We start from the raw sequence: 16387 nt of genomic DNA, 5'->3' as shown, positions 1-16387 counted from the left end.
GAGAGATAAGCCGAGGGTGTCCCGGTAACGCGCCCTTATGCATCGGTCGCGGCACCTCTCGCAGCCACTTTTCTCACTTGCCTGAATGGCGTAGCTAACAGGTCGCATCCTCCACAACACGAGGGTGCTCCAACGGCGGGTATTGTTTTGCCGGTCCTTCGCATCGTTCTCGCACCGCAAGTAAGTGCATCGAGAATGTGGGCGACTTGTCAAACCGTAAGTGAATCGAGAAAAAAACTTCTGTCGAGTCGAGTTAACGAAGAACCCGCAAGCGGACTCGAGTGCTCCTCTCCGAGCGGAGCAAGAGGGATGTCAAGAACGATCCCTCAACTCATCGTGATTTCGCGTGATTAACCGATATTTTCCATAACCCCGATCCTTGACTGAGCGACAACGAAGCAATTTCAACGATGCGCGAAGTGGCACTCCACATCAATCGCGTCAATTTGATGGTCCTGTGGGTTCGCAGGAGACAAATGTGTCTCTATTCGCTCTAGATATGGGCTCGTTTCTAGGTGACAGATGTTACGTTATTAATCAATGAATAGTGATAGGATCAAAATGATTTTGATTATTTTATCGTCTCAAGTATATTATTCTAAGAATTGCTGTTACGTCATCTTCAACTATAAAAGGCTTCCTTACTTTAGATCGCTCATAAAATAGACATTTCATTATAGTTTTTTTCATTATCTTTTGTATATAGACCAGACGTTCTTAGAACATTTTACATTTTACATGCAAGCTATTACTAATACAAAAGTTCGAGTCTCATTTCTGAGATTGACGTCATTCCGGGCTCTAATAAATCGATGTGCGAGATTAGTTTCGTGAATAAACGATCAGACACCAATCTTCAATTTACTAACGTAATTTTTATTTACAGCAGAAAAGTATGAGTTTTCGTGTATTGTAACGAAGAAACTTCATGCATGGGAAAGATAGCATTGTGCAGCATTGTGCCTCCATATTGCGCGGCGTATTGCCTATTCCACGGTTGGGAACGACATTCGTCGTTTTAATAGAAAATTTTTACAAGCCCTCGTAAACATAAAGCAGACCGTAGGGGGAGCTCTTATTGTTATAACTTATAACACGTGGCTGATAATATAATGGGTCCGTGCAATATAAAGTGCTTTGCGAAGAGGGCTGTCAGGTACTTGCTGACTGCGAGGCTACTACGACCCGGCTATTATCGCATACTTCCGCCTTTAACATAAAAGTCCGACGTAAAAGCTTCGGGAGGCGGGAGGCGGGAGGAAGAAAGCGCTTTTTCTTAAAAGATCACACGTGTTAATTCAACAGTCAAGTTGAATTTTTTGACAATCCACTTAGCGAGAGAAACATTTCGCTTCATTGTAAAGACTATTGGCAAAAATAGAATCTTACAAAATTGTCGCGATTAAATTTGGAAAAGTTTTACACGACGGAAGTAACGTCTAAAGCTCGCTCGAGAGGAATAAACGTTACGTAAGATCTTTCTCTTATCACGCTGTGCAAGTTATCACGGTTAATAAGACCCTGCTGTGTGTGCATGTGTGCGGGATGTTTCCGCGGATTCCAACGAGGCAAAGTTGGTGCCAAAAATTGTAATCTTACGAGAGAATGTGGTGCACTCGGGGAAATTCGTTGGCTGCGTCCGAATGTCGGATGTCGGACGAGAATTAGGACGTGGAAGTTCTTAATATTGAGACGCGTCACACGTGTTTATTATTGCCAGAAGGATTCGTTCCAGTTGTGCAAGTAACAACATTACGGATAACGCAACCGCAAAAGTTGTCTGCCTTCCTTCCACCACGTCAGTATTCCGAGTTACTCCCGCTGGAAAAACGAACGAGCGCCGGGTTCCACGCGCCGTTTACCGTATCAAACGAACGAAAAATTCCCGGTTCCCTGTCATGAGGAAAACGCACAGGGAAACGCGCGGAGAACGCTTGTCGGATTTCACGACGCGGCACTCGCGCGAAGCGACCGCGCGATATTCTCCGCTCTCCGTAAATATAAATCAGTCCGCAGGTGTCGCACGTAACCCCTTAGAAAGGGGTTAAAAATCCTCGGAAACGCGTATACGTGTAACCCGCGGTAATACCTACACACACACACATACTCGGGCACATATAGTGGCACTCCGACTTTCTGGCCACGAATTCAGTCTTAGACGAGGCGCGCTGTAAAAGGCTTTAAGAGTTTCCCCGTGTTCGTGCGAATTGAGTGGGATTTGCATAGCGGCGCGGGGCCGCGCGGGAATTCCGCGAGAAATGTGGACCGGGTTTTTAAACGGCGTCTAATGAAGGTAACAGTAGACGACGTTGTCCGCGCCGCGACGCCCGTCGTCCGCCTCCGAGGAACGTAAGAAGGGCATCTGAATGCATGAAACATCGACTGTAGCGGTCTGCGTAGCCAGATATGGTTCGAGAAAGACCTTTGCATATTCATCGGTCCCGCGCGAAGCCCTCTCTTGCTCGTCAAGAGAGGGAGAGGGTTTCCGCAGTCTTAAATATTAGGTACACTCACCCGTGGTTTGCTCGCCCCGTGGACCACCGCCGCTGTCTCGATATCATCGTGCCGTATAATTATACAGCTTTAATCTTAATAACGTTTTCGAGGCGCCCGTTGAGCGCCCGAGTCTGCCGATGGAGATTCGGATACGCGGTAATTACGGCACATGTGCTGTGCGGCTGTTTATAATTTAGATGACGCATACTGCATGCGCGCGCTTGCGGAAACGAATTTACCCTCGGCTCGGCGTGAGGATTTCTCGGCGCTTTGGCGCGCTAATTCCGGATGCACAGAATTATATTATGCACGGTACACCGAATACAAGGTATTACTCGTGTACTTAAAGCAACGAACGCTGCCCTGTGATAAACGAAAGGATTGTCAATTATTCATCTCTGGTTGCCCGCTTCAAACACACCCGTTCGACAAACTGCGAGCGAGAGGGCGAGCCATTTCGCTCGATGATCCATTTTCGAGAAAATATCGCTTGTACTTTTTAACGACCATTCCAGAACCATTTGCGACGTCAATGAAGATCGGTAACGCTATTCCTTCGCGAGTCGGGTACCAGCGTCTCCCGCGTTGAGACGTCTTTACGTCGTGCAGGAGCAATCCCGGCACTTGACGCAGAGACCGGGCTCGGCCTAAACGCGGCCGTCAATCACGGCAGCCGCGTGTCGGATAGCTCGCGCGCGTGATGGAGAAAATTGCAGCGAGCGCGCGGTCTCTCCGCGCGGCATTTTGCGGCGGCGGAATGTCAATTAAACGGCGTGGCCGATTAACCATAACCGAAACCTCGACAAAGGCCGAAGCGTGGAGCGTGCACGGTTTCGCACTCCGGCGGGTTCATCACGCGATAATTTATATGGTAATTCCAGGGACGTAATAAGTCCCCCTCGGCAAACTCCGGTGCTCCTGCCGCTGCACCTATCTACCGATCCTCCGGCGCGGCCGCGGCCGCGTCCTACGTTGACCCCAGCCTGGCGTTCCATCGGGGCCGAGGATGGCCTGCCATGTACACATCATTACTAAAAGCGGTCATCGATTCATCGGAGTTCGACCACCGCCGTGCCGTGCCGTGCCGTGCCCGTTCGTCCTCCGTCCGTCCGATCCGCCGCGGTGGTGATGTGCGCGTCGGTGCATGGACGAGCTGACGTGTATATACATACATACACACACCGATGCACGTATGCATGCATGCACGCACATGTGCACGTATGTGAGTATATATGAGCGTGCATATCCCGTGCGACCCCGACGTGAGCGTATAGGCGCATCCATTGTCAAATTTTCCCACCCGCGATCGACCGTGCGGGATTTAATTAACACCATCTCGTTAACTTTTGTCGCGACCTATCGTGCCCGGCCGGCGTTATCTCTCACGAAGATGAGCTTGCTCGTCAGATCAAGTGGATCCGCTCGTATCGGCGAATTAAACGACGCGCGCTGCGCTTCCGTTCTTTTTTTCTTGTTTTTTTTTTCGCGCTGCACAATTTGTTCACGAGATCCCGATAAATCTCAGGGTGAGAGGATGAATTGAAAGCTGTGTATACGTGCATTCTATATACTTCGTATTTATTATGCCATTTTTTCTCTAAAAATATTTTTATGACGGGGACGTTGCAGTTTCACTCGATTACAGTATTCTAAGGACGAAACGTTTGAACCGAATAAATTAATTTTCGCAAACTAGCTCCACAGATTGCAACTCGCGTCTCGTTTCGATTCGCATTTGTCGTTTAATCTGTTGCTTCGCCGCTGAGATTATTCTAGATGAGTCTCGTCTGATGAAAAGAATTTCCAACGTATCTATTTCAAAATCTGTCGCGCAACTGATGCTGATTCATGGAGACGAGATAGAAGTTATTAAAAGCGGCGATAATCGATGAGGATGGATGGCATTATAACATTACGGCGGAATGGTTTGCTCATAAATTTTGTTTACTCCGGCAAAATCGAAAAACCACGAGGCATCGCCAGGGCGTGAATATATTGACACGAATGTGGCTCCAGTGTCGGGGCAGTATTTATTTCCCCGGAAATTTTTATCACGGTAAACGCTCGCATGGGCACGCAAACAAGTATCGAATATCTGTCACGAGAGTTCGTGGCATATTATTTCTTCGCAGACAAATTATGCATGTATCACCTTGAAAATTCTCTTGAAAAGATGCATTTTACTTGTCGGCTGTCGGCGCTCATTAGTCGCCGATGCAAGTGTCACCGCAGTATCTAATTTGCAATTCCATCAGTATATCCTGTGTGTATTTCGGTGTAATAAATTTTCGCGTCAAATGACTCTTCGCACGTGCGCGAAAATTTTATTTTTGACGATCAGCAGAATCTATTGGCGGTCTAATGCTCTACGTCACAAAGAAACGCCCTGCCGCGCTCTGAAACGTAGTGCCTGCGACAACGAAAGACGAAGGCGAGGAAACACGCTAGGAATAAGAGGAGGAAGGTAACGATTTCCGTTTAATTTACTTCGAAAGAGAGCTCCCACGTGTCATAGACCGAACGCTATCGAAAGTTCAAAGTAGCAGTCGATAGAAAGCAAACGGTTCCATCGTCGCGTCGTTTATAGACGTCCCGCTTGAGATCAGAGGCGGCAGGCATCGGGTCCTAACGACCGTTCCGTTCGATTGCAGTGATTACAAAGTCGATTGTTAGCGACTCTTTGAAGCTCAATTATTCTTGGTAATGACTCCTCTGTTTAATCACAGATGTACGTACGTGACATCGTCTCTCTGTATATTCCGCGCGATCTCCGGAGCGCTCTTCAAGAACTGGAATGCGGAAACATCACGGTGCAAACACGATCACCGAGAAATAAAATCTCGTCTCAACGAGCGATCGATCGAGCAATGTTCGCCACTCTCGTTCTTTTTCTTTCTCTCTTTCTTTCTTTTTTTTAAATAACAAAACTCTCATACAGAACTCACGCAGAGATCGATCACTATCGAAATCTTTAGTCGACAGTCAACCGCGTTGCAGTCTGTATCGATAGACGCGTTAAGATACTCGGCACTTCATTTCGCTGTACGCACCCCAACCCCTGCCTTGTAATCTACGATGTAGTTTCGTCTTCATTTGCCAAATGGTCGGTAAATCCAGCCGGCGCGACGTCGTCACTTGACTGCAGTGGGGAGAAAGACGGTTTAGCATCCGTGCACCCTGGCAGCAGGGAGAGTGGCGTTACGATGAAACTTAACTGCGATGTAAACCCACTTTGGCTCCGCTGGATGCTGCTAGATGAACGTCGTTTCTCACTAACACGAAGTCGCGCGCGAACCATTTAACGATTCCCCGGGTGAGATTACGTGCCGCGCAATCGTCGGCGCTGATCTGTTTTTCGAGGCTCACTCGAAGAAGATGCAGATTTGTCCCGTGACACTGCCAGCCAGGACGATATGTCGTATCACAGAACGTGCTACGTACCGCGAAAATGATAATTATCAATCTCAGGAATGACATTTAATTCTACGCGATAATGAATGTAACGCGAATACGTTGTACGAAAAAATAATTCTATGAATTTTAACCTTATGGTCTTTGAAAAATTGTTTGACTCTCAGAAAACTGCAAGTAGACGCAAAACTGAATACGCTGTTTAATTGAAGCGCCATTAAAGCAGGCGCAAATATAACAAATGTCCGAATGAGAATCTGCCGATAAACTGAAATATTTCTACGAGGAATAATTAATTTCTGCAATAATTGCAACGTAATACCACAAGCGAATACACGGGTTATGGATTTGCCGCAGAGTTTTGTGCATTAATGACCAAGCTTCATAAACAAAGATAAATAATTCAGAAACGTATATGCGTAAACAAAATTAAAACGACGTTATGCAATCATCAATGGACGCGACGCGACGCGACGCTTAATCTCCCTCAGTTTACAAGAAGATAAATTCGATAAAAAAAATCTATAATGTGTGACGTCACGGAAAGAACAAAAAGTAGGGTAGGAGATTTTCCAGACTTTCAGACTGTCACTTTCCCAAGCTGCAGAAAACAACGTTCTTGAAACGAAAGACTGGTCGTGGAAATTGGATTGTCCTTCGAAAGCCTCTAGGGTGTCATGCGTAGGAACGCGAGATGATTCATTCAACACTGCATCCGTGAAATGTTCTGAAACGTTTCTAGAACCTCGTGCAGGAGAGTAAAGCTGTAAATAGAAACGAAATTTCGCGAATGTCGGTGGATTTTCGCGCGAGGAGATGTTACGAACCGTTTAATACACTCCCGTCGCGTAAAACATTCAGTGTTACCTACCGGATTCAGATTCACGTCGCGCACATCTTACGCGCTAACTCCGTAACAATAGCGCATCTCGGTGAGATATCAGTGAATCTGATTATTTCTGTTGTCTGATTATCGCGTTAGACGCCCGGTGAAGTTTAACGCTGGTACAACGAAAGTCACGTTCCGATGATCACACAGGCGTGAATGGTCTCTCGAACGTACGCATGAATTAGCAATCACGTTAGATTGACGTGCGCTATGAATTACAGGAATTACCGCAAGTATATCGCAGGTATTCGAAATGTAACTACGTTTACGAGAACGGAAATTCTGAGGGGGTGTTTCTAATTACAAATCGCTCCGAGTCGCCCTATCCGAATTTAAAAGCAAATTAACAAAAGTAAATAAAAGTTAGCGTTTGATGGTTGTTCGTTTATATGAACTTTTCTCATTATTTTGTTTAGTGGAGCACGCGCGGCGGCGGAAGTTAGATTAAACATTTTAGAAAGCCTCTGTACACCGACTAATCATGCACTCTCGACGCTCATTCGTGCAATTATGGTAACAAGAAGTTGCTCTTTACAGCGGGTGTTGCAAAATTCCGCGCGGACTACGTGATGCGATTGTCACATGAGAATTTGTATCCCCTTGATCCCGCATCGCGAGTAAATGCTTTCACGTACTCGCGCGCCCTTTCACGGCTCTGAAGTCGCCCTTAATTCTGCCACTCCGACGACGAAAAAAATTCTCCGACGGATTTTCTTGCTCCTCGCCGATGTCACGGCACTCGCTCGGGGTACATTCGCAAGGAGATGAAAAAAAATGACGAGAAGGGAGGAAAATCCACCGGGCGGCGGCACCGGCGCGGCGGTGCCGAGATAAGCTCACGGCATAGTGCAAATGTAAAATGACATGAACATTAAATAAAGCCCGGAATAGCGACAACGTTCTGCGCGTCCTGCAAAGCCTCTTAGATAGAAGTAAATTGTAAGTCTCTTACTCGACTGGTCAACGCCGTAAGCACTTTCGTTTGGTCGGCAAAAACAGCTTGGAGCGTAAGGAGATTAGAGTCGTTATAGCGTCGGAGCCTCGGCGAGGACAAAAGTGGAGGAAGTTTCATGCGAAAGTCGCGACCCTCGTCTAACGTTTCACCGTGGCCGCCATTGCGACGCAAACCGTGCAAAGTGACGGAAAGCCGGCTACCGCTACAAAAGAATCACAGCCGGGATGTACTGAGGTACAAGTTGCGTAACGGTGCAGAGACGACGTTGAGTCCCCGCGAGAAAGGAATAATTCACGCGACGAAAATGCGAAAGAAAAGTCCTGCCGCGTCGGCCCAAGAGAATCCCCGCTGCACTCGCGATAATACCGAGTTTCGACTTTTTTTCTTCCTTTCCTGAGAGCAAGAGGCTCTTCCTATTCAGTGCAATTTTCATCATTGCGATTCGTAATAGTTTCATTAACGCAATTAAGCGCATCATGCGCTATTGTGTGCACTCTCTCGCAGGATTGTTTGTGGAAAAATGCGCTTAATTTCTGAACTTGCTACCAAATAAATGCCGAAAAAGCGTTTGTTTTGTTTAAAAACATTGTGTATACTTACAGTGATGCGTCAGGCTAGTGGTCAGAATCTGCTTATTACCGTCCGCGTACTCGACAGAGCTGAAAACAAAAAATAACGTAATTTCAGACACGCTGTTGGCTATCGCTGGCAATGTGGTTAATTCACACATGAATACTGTTTATCGTGCTAAATGATGAAATGAGTTACAACTGTTTGTATTGCATACGCAATTTCTGGCGTTTTAACGTTTATTAAATTATGTGCGCGGTAACAAGTGTTTAATTATTGCAAAGCTCCTTAGCGCAGATAAATCTCAATTTATGCGTTGCTCGAAGATTAATGTAGCTGGTTCTTAGAAAGCACCGCAGGAATGCCTGACTAGATATGTATGCAAAGCGACCCGCATTTTATTTCAGATGTCTGTTGCCTCCACACGCTATGCAGTAATCTACATAAAGATAATTTTAATATGTAAAACTTTTCATGTTCAACGTCAGGCGACGTTATAATTCCGAGAAAGTGAAATAAAAGGTGAAAGGTACACGTGCACATAAATTTTTTCGCGCAGTCGCGCGTTTTATCAAGCTCTCCCCGCCGTCAAGCATAACGTACGATCACCCGTTAGTGCATAATTATTGCTAAATTAAGCATGAATATTAATAATGTGAACAATACTAGCAGTATGAATAATACAATTAGACATCGAGGTAACCGATGCAGAAATATATAATTTTATCAACAATAATTTACACAAGCCAGTCTGAAATAATGTTTTTTAATAATTTTGTACGAGGTAAATAATACAGCACGCGATAAATAATATATCGCGCCATTCCCGCGAACGGGACGAATGTCTCGGGATAACTCGTTCGCGTAGGCGGTGCATGTTTGATGCCGGAAGTGGCTCGACTCCCAGGCTCCCGCCGTCATCCTCTCGTAGCGGTTTCCGCAAGCTCCGTAGGGTCATTAGCCAACCATTCATTATGCAACTGCGAGGCAGTATTGCGTCAATATGGAGGGGAGGGCGGCAGATTGTTGGCCCAATCGATAACAATGCGCCGTGTTTGCCGGCCGAATAATCAACAGACGCAGCTTCTGCTGCCTCGCCTCCAAAGACCAGGCAAGTGGGAATTACGGTCCGCCTCGCTCCGAATGATATTGCGTTCCGGAAGTGTTACCTTTCCTCGTGCCACCCCTCGGCAATCCGGCGACGTCAATCCCCGTCGATCTCTCCATCGCGCGAGTGCGCTATTCGGCTGAAAGCGAGCGAGCGAGCGAGCGTCCTTGCGAATGAGCATACTTGCGAGCTCATCACCGCTAAATGGTATACTGAAATCGTACAATGAAAGCTTCTCCTCGCGATTCCTTGTACACGCCGATACTCGTGTATGCGATATCGAATTATTCCGATAGTATAATTCTCAATTCTGCGATACGCGCGTGGCAATTTGGACACGAGTACTTTGCAAGTCTGGTGCGCCGTTGCTCTCGGTGAAAATACACAAAATTATTTCGTCGGCGAGCTGAATGGTATCGAGGTAACACGTTCAGTCGGCATAGTGAGCCGCGTAGAACACGGCAATTACGTAAGACACTTTAACGAGCCATAAAGTCAATAGTCGCGGTACAAACAGCCCGTAACGGTATCGAAATTGACGAAACGGTGCGCATCGAGATTGGCTTGCGTTAACTCGCACCGTATCACCGCGCGCAACGAGCTATGCATTTCGATGCGCTCGTTACCAGCGAGCGTCCGCTTCGATCTCACGTGCGCGCGATTGCGGGAACGGTCGGCCGCGTCCGATCGCCGTAACTGAACCAAGCCGGGCTGCGAACCGGCCATGAAATGGTCAGGATGGAGGAAAAGAGAGGAGGAGGAGGAGGCGGTCCGGAAGTACGGGCGTCGTGAGATGAAACGTTGCCGGGCGCGATATCCCCGCGCGACGTCGACGCCCGGCTCTCTTTGATCTAAGTTACCAGGAATGCAGGGCGAAGGGACAGCAGCGGACGCGCGCGCGCTGCTCTGTCGCCCAGGAAGTTGGGAGTAATTTGCTTAGTTGGATTAGATTGTGAATTTTGCGCCGCGGTGTTTGAGCCGCCGTTCGTCTCCCAGCCCGGCACTTTCCGCTCGCCTCCGCCACGGCTCGACTCTCCCCATCGTTCTTCTCTCGTTCCCCGCCGACCTTATAATTACGACGCGATCTTCAGAGGTTCAGAGAGAGATCGCGCTTGCCAATTCGTTGCTTGACAGAGCTACACTTTGATCCGGCAAGAAGCGGGTATCGCCTGCGAGATGATAGGCCATCGAGATCCACGACGAGATCTCCGCCGAGCGCCGTCGTCCCGGATATAATGCGGACGCTCCCTGATTCCGCGTGCTTTGATCCGTCGGTCGGGTCGGGAAACCGGAACCGCGTGCAACCGGGAATAACATTAATCCGTCGGTGTACGGGTACAAACGTGTCACGCGGCATCAGCTACCAACTCGGGACCGGCCGCGCAATCCTACGCCACGCCACGCGAGTATCGCAGTGTTTGATGGATCGGAGCGGATTTCCCGGATGAGAGGGAGGATCGGCCAGATGTTTTATCGCTCTGGGGTTGGCAAACATCGGTAACTCGCTCGCAGTAATTCGCAATTTATAGGGTCGATTGACGCCGAAACGTCTCTTGGTAGCCTGGTATCTCACATTTTGACGAGATTGGCTCGCGAATTACGTGTAATACACGTTGCGAAAATCCAAGATCGCCCAGGAGGACTCCGCTAGTCTCCCTAAACGACATGCACTTTTTCTCCATGATCGCGCGGGTCGCGATAGAAAAGATCGTGTCTCGCGGCCCGACCCAGATTCCATTAGCGTCGAATTATGCGCGGCGGCTTTCGTGATTCGCGTGTGGATCATGATACCGACAGACGCGTACGTGCACGCTCGATGGGCACAGCGGGTGCACGTACGCGGAGAGTCGGATATAATCCCGTCGAAACGGCGGTGTTCCGTATGCACGCGCGCTCGGGTGCATCTGTGAATGTGGCTCGGCTCGGCCCGGCTCGGCGTGGCGCAGCGTGGCGCGGCGCAGTGAGGGGGATGTCTAACGGCATTGCGAATCCTATACAAGAGACTTCAGGCACGAATGGCGGATCAATGTTTTATCGATATTGCAGCAGACGCAGCACTGATGTACGTCTCGAGTCGGCGAGTACGTATATTGCGCGTGCTTTCTGCCGTTTGCAAGAGGATTTATGGATTAGCGTTTGTTTATCGTCGCCCTTGCTACCATTTTTCCCCTCGGCGACTCGGTGCTTTTTCTGTCCGGACGTTCCGCAGACAGGGGCATTAAAATCGACGATCCTGGGAAAAGCGGCGAAGACTCGCGACCCGATGCTCCCTGCCTTTCCCTGTGCATGTTACGTAACGATTCGTCTTCGAGTCTTGCAGTTTTCTTGCTTCCTTTAACCGAGGCGAGGAGAGTACCTTTGTTCGGAAACTCTCGAGAGTTGAGCGCGATCCGCCTTTTGGCGCTTACAATTTTGCGGATTGTCAGAAATGAATAATTAGAATCTTCCGAGATCTTCCGTATGAATTAATCGCGTTAAGGGAAGTTGGTGCGCGCGATATGCTCTAGTTATACATAAATTCAAGGAAATGGAACGTTTTATAAAATGAAAGAGATTGCTAGACGGAGAACCGACCGCACCGCCTGTAATGGGCAGGGAAGACACAAACGAAACATGTTAGTAGACAAAGAGACGATGTACCTAGCTGACGGGGTCGGGCCATGCATGAACGCGCGTCTAGAATCCGCGATGTCGACAGCGATGGAGGTAGACGCCGAGGGTGTGTGGGACCGGGAGGGGCAGAGCTAGAAAGGTTACCGCCGTCAGGAAACTTTTGTTTAAAATTGAAATTCCTTTGCGGCTCGTTGGGACTAGGAATGCAGATGGGACGGAGGCGACGAAAACCGTGAGTAGGCGAGACGAGGTCGCCGCCGGTGGAACGGAAGAAATGTGGCTGCCTGAAAAAGGCAACGTACGATATTGTTTCATCATAAAGGCAAGCTCCTTGCCCGCCCTGGAAAGCTTTTAAGGAGCACGGCGCCGTCAAAACTCGAACGCGCGTTGGCGCAGTTTGTCTCCCGCCGCGCCGCCGCGCAAACGTTTTCACGTACAACGTTGGATTTTCCACGTCGAGATCGGGGATTTCCGCAAATTAGCAGGACGCTCACCCGCACCACCGGCGTTGCATATTGATCGTATACAGTAACTGCCAGCAACAGCCAACCAGTCATATAAACGATTAGTAGTAATAAAGGACTAGCGGTAACAGTCGGCAGTAACGCACAGGTGACTAGTAGCCGAGTGGTAATGGACGGTCTTATTCAGACGCTTCGTGAAAAGTCTAATAGAGTTACATTTTCAGGCTCGCGTAATTGCGTTTTACGCTCGGTGAGCTGCAACATGAACGTTTAAAACTTTAGATTCGAGCGAAGCGATTTATTTCAATTTGCGTGCTTCGCTAAGATTATTACATAAATTTTTATATCGAGATTTTATCGAGAGAGAATTGAATGCATGCACACATACACATAGGAAAATAAAACACATAAAATGCACATAAAAATTATATATATTTAATTATTTCTGTGTATGTATAAAAAACATATTGTATATAACATTAAGAGATATATATCTCCTATAATCCTACATAACAATCAAGGAATAGTATGTCATTTGGTCGAGTGCGGCGATCGTTCAATTAATTTGCAGGTATCTCACGTACGTCCGGAATCATGTTCTTGCTACGTGTGTCTTGCTACGTGGCTAAACGCATTAACCCATAATTATCGAAATTACAGAGCCGTGCGGCAGCCAACCGTGGAGTCTCCGTCGCCGTCACCCAAGATTCCCTCTCGGCCGCCATGCGGCCTACTGCGGATACTTGCTAAGTACCTCATCTCGCTAATTATTCGAACGTAGCCGCAATTCCCACGCGATCATCCCGCGCCGGTTCTCGCTGACTCGACAGAGCGAATTGCAATGGCGTTTGAACGTTTTAACAAATTCACTCGCGCGCGAATCGCTGAATGAGAATCACCAAGTCACCGTTTGCGTAACGAGGTGAGTCTCCGGGAAATCGAAGACGCGACGGTAGTGAATATTTTACACGGTGGACGGTGGTACGGGAGTAAAACGTCTTTAATTTGCAGCTGGAACGACTCTGATCGCGAAAGGGGGTGGCCGCGGGGGAGGAGAGCGGTGGGCGGCGTGACGTCCCTCGTTGGAATTTCGCATCGAAATCGATCGCCCGGAACTATGAAATATCGCCATCGACGATGACGTATTTCATTTCACCCGTCAGTTTTTTTTAAAGGCAAGCATCACGGATATCGACGACCTTTCAATGGAATAACGGATCTGCCGCCGAGAAAAAAGTCCGGCCGTGTTGCAGCCGAGGTGTAATTGCGGATGCAGTAAATACTTAGCCGGCGGCAGCGCGACAGTGCGGGCGCAGGAAGGGAGGGATCGAAGAGGGCGAGAACGAAGGGGACGATTAGAGACGCGGTATAATTAAAAAGACGTTTTGTTCCGTTTTGCGTCGCAGCGCGTTTATGACGTAACGGCGATTCGTTCGCAGCGGTGCTACATTGTCCCCGAACGCGCACACCGGCGATTTCCTTCCCTCCGCTTCTTTTCCCCCCTTAATGCGTATTAAATTAATCTTACGGAAGCGTCCGCGTAAAGTACGAAAACTTGAGCGGCCGCGCGCGACCAAGTTTTTCTATTAGGCATTATCTCGATCCCGGAACACCGCTTATTTCCGTCTAGAAAGTGTTTTATTTGTTAATGCTAGGCCGTCTTATCAGTACTCGTTATTATTCAAGAGTCACGAAGTACCGCGCGCACGCGATCGTTACATACCGTAAAACGGTCTCGCGGAACCCCCCGCAAAACCTCCTCCCAACGGCCCTCTCGAAGTTCGACATTTTTTTCCGAAGCGTTATTATCATCACGTTGAACAGTGAATTCCTTCGGCCACTCGCGAGGAAACTCTTCGGATAAGAAGGAATGGGATATCACGAGTATTCGTAATTTTGAAAACTCGTCAATCGAATAACGGAACGAGCGATAATTTCAAAAGTGCACGAGGGATATTTATTGCGATCTGGTACGCCAAAGTCGCGTTAAACTCGAAGAGCGAGCGATATGCTAACGCGGTAGTAGGTGAATTTTTACCGTTTCTCCCTATTAACAGTTTTCCCCTCCCCCCCTCTAAGTGTTTCCGTCTTCCAGACTTTTATCCTGATGAGTTCTGGATGGGGTGTGGCTGATTCTGTCAGGGAAATTTAGTAGCGATTCTGGCGTCCAGCAATTAGAGAAAGTAGGTGCGCATAAAGTTTCTTCGACTCGTAACGGGGGCACTTTTATGGTCGTCTCTTAACCCACTAAGTGCTGGAGATTACCCGAAATGTCCTAATTCGCCGTACTTAAACGCACTTGAATATTACTTAGAGCGTATCATGGCACAGGGAAAGGACATGTGTATTAAAATAACAATGTTGGGAAGTATATTAGTATGAAATATAGGTATTTATACGTATTATATGTATTAAATATATGTATTTATACAAGTACAAATTAATACGGTTACGTAATGTAAACGCTATTAACATACATTTATATGATAATATTACTGTCGTTGAAAGTTGACTTGAATTATTTATCAGCATATGCTACTGTGCTAAACAGCGTCGATCATAATTGTATGTTACAGAGAACTATATATATATATATATATATAATATATGTAATATAAATACAATAACCATAAACTATTACAATATAACTACATTAAATATTCATAATGATATACTGAATGCTCGTTGCTAAATTAGTTATTTCCACGAAATTCATACAAATTATCAGCCGTAGCGTTGAGTTGCTTGCGATCTCATCATGCACTGCATAAATTCTTGATCCTACTCCGATACGATGAAATAACTCGGTCGCTTATCAGTGAAAAAGATTCCTGAAGTCATCAAAAACCTCGAACCTTACTCAATCAACAAGTCGAAATTGGGACTTCCTGACAGGATTTTACATCCCACTGTCCAGGCCTATCGCGAAAATTCGGAAAATTGATTTCCGGGAGCAGAGTCAACACGCGGATGAAACGCGGCGGGCAAAACACACTGCAGTCGCGTACAGTTGGCGCGTGTGCACACGGGTAGAGTTTCGGCGAAAGTTTGCTTTCCGGGCGCAGTCCGGCGTGGAACTTTATGCTAATTCGGCGCGCCGACTGTACAACATTAATAGGAGTCCGAATAGCTGCAGCCGCCACCGCGTTTCCCACGATTGTGGACGAACGTTTGCTGCGTGTCCTCTTCCTATCCTCCCCCGAACGATGGAGCCAAGTCGAGGGTGAGAATGGCCATCGCGCAATCCCCGCTCTCCGTGATCGTTTTGCCTGGTGACCGAGCGGATTGGCCATGTGCATTATTTGTGCACCGATGCACAGTACTCCGGACAGAAGCGGTCTGAGCCGGCGATAACAATCGGCTTGGATACGCGTCGCGTGCATTTTGCATAGAGAACGTGTGTTTGTTGGCTGGCGATGAGACGCGCCGCGTCGAGGCTTCCTCGCTTACGGGCGTCACGACTCATCCTAATTACATCCACCCTCGTTTCCGGATTCTGGGGCTTCCCCGTCAGGAGGATACACTAGCACTTAATTAGTATCGCCAACCGGACCTGCTGGTGCGTCGCGCGCTGCAATTGAGACGTTTAACTGTAATATATTTCCGCGCATGGAATTGTTACCTTCTGATTTATAGTCCAGCGTCAGTGACGACTTTTCTTTGTTGCCACAGTGGAAGTCCAGGGAGTACTCGTTTTAGATTTATCAATTACACCCGCAAAATCTGCGTGAATTTTGAATCTTGGTTTCGTACATTGAAACATGTAGCTTCTCTGAATGCATCGACATGACTCTGTGACGGTGAATTTTCACGCAACGCACCAAACATCAATCGGCAGCCGATTGAAATTGTTGATACAAAGCGGGAGAAACGTTTTCCCT

The 16387-nt window shown here is 47.7% G+C and overlaps 1 protein-coding gene across 4 annotated transcripts in view; it reads right to left on the bottom strand.

Annotated features, from left to right (window-relative positions):
* LOC105279217 (teneurin-a) overlaps positions 1 to 16387 on the bottom strand; it is a 458941-nt gene that overhangs the window by 302019 nt on the left and 140535 nt on the right. For all 4 annotated transcript variants that reach the window (XM_011338851.3, XM_011338852.3, XM_011338854.3 and 1 more), the window contains exon 3: positions 8352 to 8410. The gene's annotated coding sequence lies outside the window, so the exon portion shown is untranslated. The remainder of the gene's footprint in view (positions 1 to 8351; positions 8411 to 16387) is intronic.

The sequence above is a fragment of the Ooceraea biroi genome, chromosome 5, assembly GCF_003672135.1.
Source record: "Ooceraea biroi isolate clonal line C1 chromosome 5, Obir_v5.4, whole genome shotgun sequence".
NCBI lineage: Eukaryota > Metazoa > Arthropoda > Insecta > Hymenoptera > Formicidae > Ooceraea > Ooceraea biroi.
This window is presented reverse-complemented; position numbering and strand designations above follow the sequence as displayed.